Source organism: Pteropus medius, unplaced genomic scaffold, assembly GCF_902729225.1.
Source record: "Pteropus medius unplaced genomic scaffold, Ma_sr-lr_union100, whole genome shotgun sequence".
Taxonomy (NCBI): Eukaryota; Metazoa; Chordata; class Mammalia; order Chiroptera; family Pteropodidae; genus Pteropus; species Pteropus medius.
In genome coordinates this window covers 22168887-22178517 of record NW_024351730.1, presented here as the reverse complement: position 1 = coordinate 22178517, position 9631 = coordinate 22168887, and positions in this window count along the sequence as shown.

Genomic DNA, 9631 nt, shown 5'->3' with positions numbered 1-9631 from the left:
TTACATATGTGAAGAATCAGATTCCATGGTTTTTTAAAAAAGTGTAGTTACCTACATGGGAATGACAACAACAAAATTAATGATAGCATCTAAAGAAAGAAAATGACACAAAGAAAAACATTCTAGGAAAAAATAGCTAGCAATCTAAATAAAGCCTGTGTATACTTTTCTATCATCTTTTGTTCCTCTTAATTTTGTGAATATAACGGTTAAAAAAGATTTCATTAATCAATCAATCAATCAATTAATTAATTAATTAATTAATTTAATGGTGACATTGGTTAACAAAATCCAATAAATTTCAACTGTACATTTTAACAGTAAGGCATATATATTTACACTGTGTGTTCACCTCCCATAGTTATATTTCTTTCTGTTGCCAATATTTTAACCCCTTTACCCCATCAACCTCCCCTCTCCCCGCTCTCCCCTACCTTCTGGTAAGCACTAGTCTATTGTCCATGTCCATGAGTCTCTTTTTGTTAGTCCTGTTCATTTGTTGCTTTTAGGTTTATATCCCACATATAAGTGATATCATGTGATTTTCAACTTTTTCTGTCTGCCTTATTTCACTTAGCATGATTATTTCGAGGTCCATCCATGTTTTCACAAATGGCAGTATTTCATCTCTTCTTATGGCTGAGTAATATTCCATTGTATATATGTACCATAGTTTCTTTATCCAGTCATCTATCGTAGGACACTTCGGTTGTTTCCATGTAGAAAAAGATTTTAAAAATGAATGAAATATTGTTCAGTCAGAAAGGAATTTACATAGTATTCTTTAAATAAGAATTGTAGCTTTGGAGATAGATGAACAGTTGTACGATTACAGGTAGGATAGAACAAGTTCATGGATAGTTTTGGCAAATAAAAGGCTGATATTTTAATTAAATACAAAATTAGAAGATTAAAAAATGGAAAATGATTGATTGTGTTTTGCAGGATGATAGAATAATTCTAAGAAATCTTTTCCTTTTGTTCGTTTATCATCCCTTTCTTGTGAATTAAACATGGGCACAATTGTCTTCTTAACACTGGAGTGCCACCTTTAGGAATAATTTCCATTTTTTATAATATTTGAATAAGGACATGTTTTATATGTTTTAGACATGCTTGAGAAGGTAGGAAAGATTTGGTTGCATGGGAGTTTATATTCAGCTATAAGTTCAGTACATTTGCCTCTTTATTTGTGAAGGCAGTGGTGAGAGGGAACACAGTGTATTAGTGAATATATGGGTAAAGATGTGAAAGGATTTTTTGGTCTGATGTGAAACCTATCTTCCACCTCCATCCCCCATTTCTGGAGTTGACTTGAGTCCATTATAGATATGACTTCAGTGAACCGTGAACCATGCAAGTATCTCTTCTTGAGTGTTGTGCAGTGTTAATATACATTCTATCGCTGAGATGCTGTTGTATAATTAAGAAGTGCTTCTTAATCAAAATCAATACACGCAAGGGTACAAACTAAATATCAAACCTTCAAAGTTTATTTATGACATAAATTACCAATGCTGACTCTAATCCATTATTTATGTAGCAAAAGCTTGTGAGAGTATGTGTGAATGGCAGTAGAGGAATAGGGTGATTCTTGCTCAAATCAAAGATGTTAAGATGTCAGGAACTGTTAACAGGACTCTTTTCTGTAAAGGAGTCTCCAAAACTTTGGGGGAAAGCAAACTAACACAGTGAAGAGATTCACTGAACTGGACACATGTGTTATATATACCTGTCTGAATATACGTTACACTTAACAAAGTTTACATTAAAAAATAATGATGAGTACTTGGGATTAACAGACACCCAAATCACCGAGAGAAGAGCATTTAAACAGTAAAGAGAGACAAATAGTTATTGCTGGTTTCTGATGAAAATATCACCCATTGTAGGAAACTTAGCTGGAGATAGCTAACAACTGGTCCTAAAGTTTGGGATATTGTTTGATTGTTATTGAGGATAAATGTTTTTAAGAATATCACTTAAGAATATTCCCCAACATAGCTCTGGGCGAATGTGTCCCGCATTCCATCGGGGAGGCAACCGTAAAAACTGAAATAATCTATTTTTTAAATGTCAGAGAAATAGTTTTATACTTGGGGATGGATGCTTGTGTGCTGAAAAGAGAAATATACCAAAAGCGAGATACAAGAATTAGTTAAAAAGTAGGCCAGCCACAGTACAAGTATGGCCACTGGGAGAAAAAAAAAAGTGACAGTAGCAATAACAGAATTGGTTAAACGATATAACCCAAGGAGAACATGATCTTTTTGGGACTCAGTGAGATAGAGAAGTATTAGGGATTTGAAATCTCAGGGCTCAATATTCAAACATCAGCAGGATTCTTACCTGCACCCTGATTGTCCTTGTATCTTCCTTCTCTCCCTGCTAGCTCACTTCCAACAAGTGACCTTGGTGAACAGTGGTCGTATTCTGATTGCCATTTTAATTGTCGTTTAATCTTGGTTGTTTCCTAAACTGGAATGATTTCAAAAATTTATATTTATATTAAAATATAAAAGCTTATATTTTAAATTAAAATATCTACAGGATAGAAGGTGAACTTTATTTAAAATATGTGTGTATAAATATAAATTTAGGAGTATATTTAATCCTATTTTGTAGCAGTGTTCAATTTAGGGCATTGTACTTGTTGAGTAGTGTACCAAGATATTAAGAGCCAATTTTAGCTCTCAAGAAATTTAGTGAGAGAACTGATTATTATTAATGTTTCCAGGTTTTCAGTTCTAGAAAACTGGTTTGTGTGGTAAATAATTCAAGATAGTCTAACTGCTGTAAAAGCAAAACAAAACAACTCCCGAGCTGAGCAGTTTACGTATTGTAATTTGTTATTGGTCATGGGGCGAAATGGTCTACTCCACATAGTAATTTAGGGACCTAGACTCTTTCTGTTCTATGCCTCTGTCATCATATTGGGCCCTGGAGTTATCCACTGGAATCTCTGCATCTGGGCTTCAGTTAGGGGCCAGGCCTGGAAGTGGCAAATGTCACTTCTGCTACATTCTAATAGCCACATGACCCACTGACCTCAAAGAGGTCTGAGAATTGTACTCTTTCTGTATTCCCAGAAGAAAACAAAGTAGGGTCTGGATGACACACTGTGCCTTTGGAAGGAATCTCTTAGGCTGAACTTTTCTACTTTTTGAGAGTTTAAATTGTATTTGCTCATCAGTCATTGAATTTCCCACCTTTAAAGAGGAGGTGGAAGCGGGGAAAACCATAAACAGTTCAAGTACTTACTATATATATATATATATATAGTAAGTACTATATATATATAGTAAGTACTTGTACTATATATATATAGTAAGTACTTGTAAGTATATATATATATATATATATATATATATATATACTCTCAATTAGCCCTTATACAATCTGCTGGGATGGGTATGGTTCTGGCTTGCATATGTAGTTGCTGAGGATGTAGAAGTTAGACAGTGTGCTCGAAGACACTTAGCTACAAATTGATGGAATAAGTATTTAGATCCTCATGTCTGTTTCTAAGGCATTTGCTCTTGGATCTTTCATATGGTTCAACCTTCTCACCACGGCTGGGCATGTGAACACTATTAACTTTATTGATTCCTTCCTCCATAAAGATATTAAAAATTATATTTTATGACTATATTGGTATGAAGACAAATATATTTATATTTTAAATAATTTGACCTAAAAGTATGTATTTTCTTCTGATTTTAAAATAAATTAAAATGTTTTCATGGGTTTTGCAACTTCTTGTAGACCTTAGGCACTGGGTTACTGCTAGGCCAATGGGTAAGTCGGCCTGAACCTGCGGGGATGGCGGTAGTTGGGGAAGGGGGTTGAGGATTCAGGAATCCTGATGTTGGCCAAATATGATCTGATAATCATGAGCAAGGTCAAGGCTTGTTAAAAATTTTCTTAATTTTCTAACAACTGTGAAAGGAAGTAAGCATTTTCATTGATGTTGTTCATCTTTTATCCTATAGTTTCCTTTTATGCAATGAGTGCATTGACCCTATCTTTTGCCAAAGTATGACCACATATCAATGGTCACAGGTTAAATAGGAAGGTTTTGGGAAGCAACATGGGAGCCAAAGACTTTTTTACCTTGACTATTGCAGAATGGGATATTTTAATCGATTAACTGAATGATCTAGTCAACAAATATTTACTGAGTACTTAGCATGTGCTCAATGTAGGCATGCTTCTTGATATTGGGGCATGCAGTACTGGTTAGAGGGGCAAGTGGGGAGAATAGGAGAGAGATGGTTGATCGTCTTATAATATAAAATGCTATACGTTATCAAAGGAGAGAGTGAGGGTTCTGAGAAAGCTCATGGGAAGGGCACTTAACTCACATTTCCAAGGCACTGGGGCAGGTAAGGCTCTCCAGATGAAGTGGAATAAGAATTGAAGAGTGTAGGTTGAGTGGGTTAGACAATGAAGAGAAGGAGGAGGAGGAGGGAAGATGGGAATGTCTCAAGCAGAGGGAAAAGTGCTTAAAGGGTGGGATGGGAGGTGAGGAGAGGGACAGGGGAGAAACAGAGTACATTAGAGGAACTACGAGGACTTTGGTATGGATACAGCACATTTGGGATGAAGAGAAGCTGCAGAGTTAGGCAAAAGCCACAGAGGCAGGGTATTGAAGGCCATGGTGAGAGTTTAAACTTTATTATAAAAGCAGCGGGGAGCCATAAAGAGTGTTAAGCAGTGGAGTGATGTGTTTATGTTTGCGTTTAAGGAAGACCATCCTGATGATAGATTACATTGAAAAGAGACTAGAGAGTATTGATGAGAGAGAGAGAGAGAAAAGAGACCATTATCATTAATCCAGGTGAAAGAAGATGGTGGTTTCAGCTACACTAACAGTAGTGGCTATGAAGAAAAAACAGATATATCTGAGAGATTTCTTTAGGAGCTCTCATTGACAGGACTTGTGATAGACTGGCTGTGGAAGCTGACAGGGAAGCTAGTTATGTCCTGTTTGGGGGCTAATAGAATTTACTGGTGGTACCAGTCAGCAAAATGGAGGGAATAGAAGTTGAATTGGAAGATCACAGGGAAGAGTCTCTTTGCAGATTAATATTGAATATGGCCATTCGCATCTGGATTTGATAAATCTATAAAATTGCTGCCCAATTTGGCCTTTGTTATGACCACATTCATGGAAGCACCATGTCTAGGAGACAGTTCCCCTCTCTTCTTATTTTCCTCCTCTGCCTTTTACCCTGTAACCCTCTAAATTTTTACCCTAATTCCCATCCCTTTCTCAGATAAACAGCCTCGAATGCCAGTCTCATGGTAGGACTGTGTTTTACCATGGCAGGAGACTCAGGAGCAGCAATCACTGGCAGCACCTTCCTTTGGCTCTCGGATAAAAACTTTAGACAAGAATGTGCTATAGTTTATTTGGGCATCACCTGATTTTTGAATCAGCCAAGGAACGCCAATGCCTTAACAATTTGCAGAGAAAAGCAGATTGTTACTAAGTTGTCACTACCATTCAACCCCTAAAGCTGCCAAGCTTGGACCAGAGATGACTCCACCTCTTAGGTTAATTTAGGGGAAAAGAGTCCAGAAGTGGTGGGGAAGAGAAGGGTGTGTTGAAGTTTGAGATGCAAGGTCTATGAGATGTTTTCTCTGAAGATGATGTTCTTCTCCTCTGAAGATGTTCTTTTCTTTTTCTTCTTTTTAAAAAATACATATTCTCCATCTCCTCTAATTGTAAAGTCATACAATCCACAGATGTTGGCTTGGCAAGTGTGAACAAGGCAGTCAGAAAAATGAAGCAGCAGAGTATTTAGTGTGCCAGGTACTAGGGCATGAGTTTTTAAGGAAGCAACACCTTCCCAGTACACTGGTGAACAGTAAAAACATTCTACTCTCTATACTTCTCTTTTGCTTTGGGGTGTTAGAAAGGGTTGAATGGAAAAGTTGGTTTGTACTGAGGAAAAGGGAGGAAAAATTGCAACGGTGTTTTTCTACAGAACAGCTGAGGTCTCTGTACCATATCTTGTGTTTGGTTTGTTTTTATGGGTCCACAGTTGGAATACATAAAAGATAGTTGCCAAAAGGATTGAAAAGTCATTTGGAATAACGATAGGAGCTGAACATGACCTCATGGGAAGAATGTTGCTCAGTGGAGGCAAGTGGGAAACTTACATGGATGTGGGGGACTGACACATTGTTCACTTTCCAGGGGAGGGCTAACAGGAGCAACATGCCAAATGCTGGCAAAATGTTCTGAAGGGCAAACTTTACATGGCCAGAGCATTTGGAATTTTTTTTGTTGGCTTTTTTCTATGGCCACATTTTGCAGCCCCTTCTCAGGCATAGGAAAGCTCTCTTCATTTTCTTGCAGGCTATTAATTCGCTAATACGTAGGCCTTTGTTTCATTGACTAAATCCAAGCCAAAGGTGAGCAAATGAGAAATTTATTGTCTCATAGTTCTGTGGAGATTAGAGTTATGCTGCCACAAACCAAAGAACTACTAAAAGTTAGAAGAGAGACTGGAACACAAGCCTTCCCTAGTGTCTTCAGAGGGAGAATGGCCCGCTACACCTTGATCTCAAACTTCTAGCCTCCAGAACTGTGAGACAGTAAAATTCTGTTATTTAAGCCATGTATGTTGAGGTACTTTGTTACAAGAGCCCTAGGAAACTAATACACTATCTAAACCCCTTTAATGAAGTATGTGCCAGACTCTGTTCTTCAGGTGCCTTCTCCATTTTGCAATTTTTTTCTAGAGCATGACGATAGCTAACTCAGATAGAGTCTGTTTGCAATATCACTACCGGTGGTTATATCTCTATGCACACTTTGCATTTGTGGTTCAGGTGAGCTTTGCTGAGTTATGTGAACCTATGTGTTTCAAAACGGACCTCAACATGAGCTCTGGATGCATATATCCTTTATTTTTGAATCAGGAAAAATAATTCTTAAAAATATTTGAAAAACATACTGTTAAATTTTTAGATGGATTTCAAGGACAATTAAATGTTTCCCACATTTAAATAACTTTAGAATGAGTATAATTGGACAACCTCAGGTAAGTCATTTACCTCTATGATTCACACCTGTATTTAAAAAATGGTGGTAACAACAATTTCCTGCTTATATCAAAGGGTTGCTTAAAAAAAAAAGAATAAACTAAAGAGTATGCAAGCCCTTTATGAACTGTAAAATACATTACATTTTTTGTTATTAACCAAATTTATGATTTTTGCTTTATAATTTGCACTTTTCTTTTAAAATGAATTTAAGACATCTTATAATGAAATACACCAAGTCCAAGATAATTAAAATAGAAAATAAAATATAAAATCATCTTGGGGAAAGAGAACAGATATATCCCATATCCTAAACTAGTGGAGAATGACTTAGCAAACAGTTAGACTAGAACTCCCAGCCTTCTTTGCAGTTAGATGTGGCCATGTAACCCGATTCTAGCCAATGGGTTCTAGAGAATGGAAGTGATTTGTGCAACTTCTAGATCTGACTCATAAAGCCTCCTATAAGGTGCTTCTCATGCCATAACCCATTCACAAAGAATGGAATGGTGACGCGAAGACCAGAGTGAGCTTGCAAACCGTGTGTTGAATATGGTATAGGTTTATTAGCTTAGAATGACTGTGAAGAGCAAATCCTTTCTTTCCTCCACAAGGCAATCAGGAACACCTGTCCTGGTCTGCTGTCTGAGTGTGTAAATGAACCCCTGCTGACATTACATTTTTGAATCTGTTTGTCACAGAAGATTAGTCTATTCTAACTAATACATAGAGTTACTATATATGAATACAATCATGTGTCACTTAACGAAGAGGATACATCTGAGAAATGAGTCATTAGTCAATTTCATCATCATGCAAACATTATAGATGTACTTATACAAACCTAGGTAGTATAGCCTACTACACATTTAGGCTATATGGTATAGCCTGTTGCTCCTAGGCTACAAGCCTCTACAGTATATTACTGTTTAAAACAAGACGAGATTAAATCACGCACAAGAGAAAATGATGCTATCAAGAGTCATGGTAAACACAGGGTGTATGAGGCTTCTCTGCCAGTATACTATAGCATATTGATTTATAGCAAACTGTTTCTATGAGTATAAAGAGTACAGTCTAAAATAATGATAAAAAGTATACTATGGTAAATACATAGACCGGTTATATAGTCGTTTACTATCATTATCAAGTATTATGTTCTGTACATAATTGTATGTGCTATACTTTTATACAACTGTCAGAGAAATAGGTTCATTTATATCAGCATCACCACAAATATGTAAGTAATACATTGCACTATGAAATTATGACTGCTACATCACAAGGTAATAGGAAATTTTTAGCTCCATTGTAATCTTGTGGGACCACCGTCACATACGTGGTTTGTTAGTTGCTGACTGAAATGTTATGTAGTGAATGACTGTATTAAATTTAGCTTTCAACATTTCTAAATCACAGACTTCAAAAATTGGAAGACATTTTGAAGCTATAGTCCACCCCACTAATTTTTTTAGGTTATCATCTCTCTCTGTTTCCACTCCTTCAGTATCTCCAGATTGTCTTCATAATTAAATTCAAAATTCGTAATGTGGTTCACAATACATGTTCTGATACCTCCCTACTTCACCTTGTTTATTGCCATTCTTTTTCTTGCAGATCCTTCTTCAATTAAACAGAAAAATGTGCCTTTCCTTTAACTCTCTCATTTCTTTGTTTCGTTCTCTGTCTCTTTTTCTTGTCTATTTTGAGATTATCTCAACTGTCACCTGCTCTGGAAACCTTTTCCTAACTTTCCCCTCTCTCCTGACTGTAGATGCCCCTCTTATATTTTCCCACAGCACTCCATGAGAATGATTCTTATAACACTTACCTTGCTCTATTGTAATCATTGGTTTGGTTTAGGGATGAGGTGATTAGACTAGAGATCATTGATGGCAGAAGACTTTCTCTGAGACATTTCGTACCCCTAATTTCTAGCATAGTACCTGGAAAGTTTTCAAATAAGTGGACAAATTATTTTAGCAAATGCTTATTGAGTGCTTCCCATATATCAAATACTTTGTTTAGTGCTGGGGATCAAATGATAACCAAAAACCTATAAGGACCCTGCTTGCATGGAGATCACAGTCTAGCAAAGAAGACAAATATTGATCAAATAATTACACAAATAAAAAAACAACCTTGATAGGTGCTGCACATATACATATTTCAGCCATTAGTTTCTATCCAGTCTGATTTCTCAGCACTTGAGAAAAAGAAATTTATGATTTGGCACTCAAAATGATAAGTTTCAGAACATGCAGAATTATTAAATTCCATAAATAATAATCATAGCTTTCACATATTGAGCCCTTATTATGGGTGAGGCACTGTGCTAAACATTGTAAAAAAGTTATTGCATTAAGATCTTGTTAATCCTCATGAAAACTCAATCAGTTATAGACTATTATTGCAAAGAGATGAATTTGGAATTATGGTCTGCAGACCAAACTTAGAATTAGAATAATCTATGTAAAAGTGAAGTCAAGCATAGATTGGAGAATTGGTTTTCAGGGATGCTTTTGACAAAGTTCTGATCTGACACCCGGGGTTATCTGGAAATTGACCTACAACT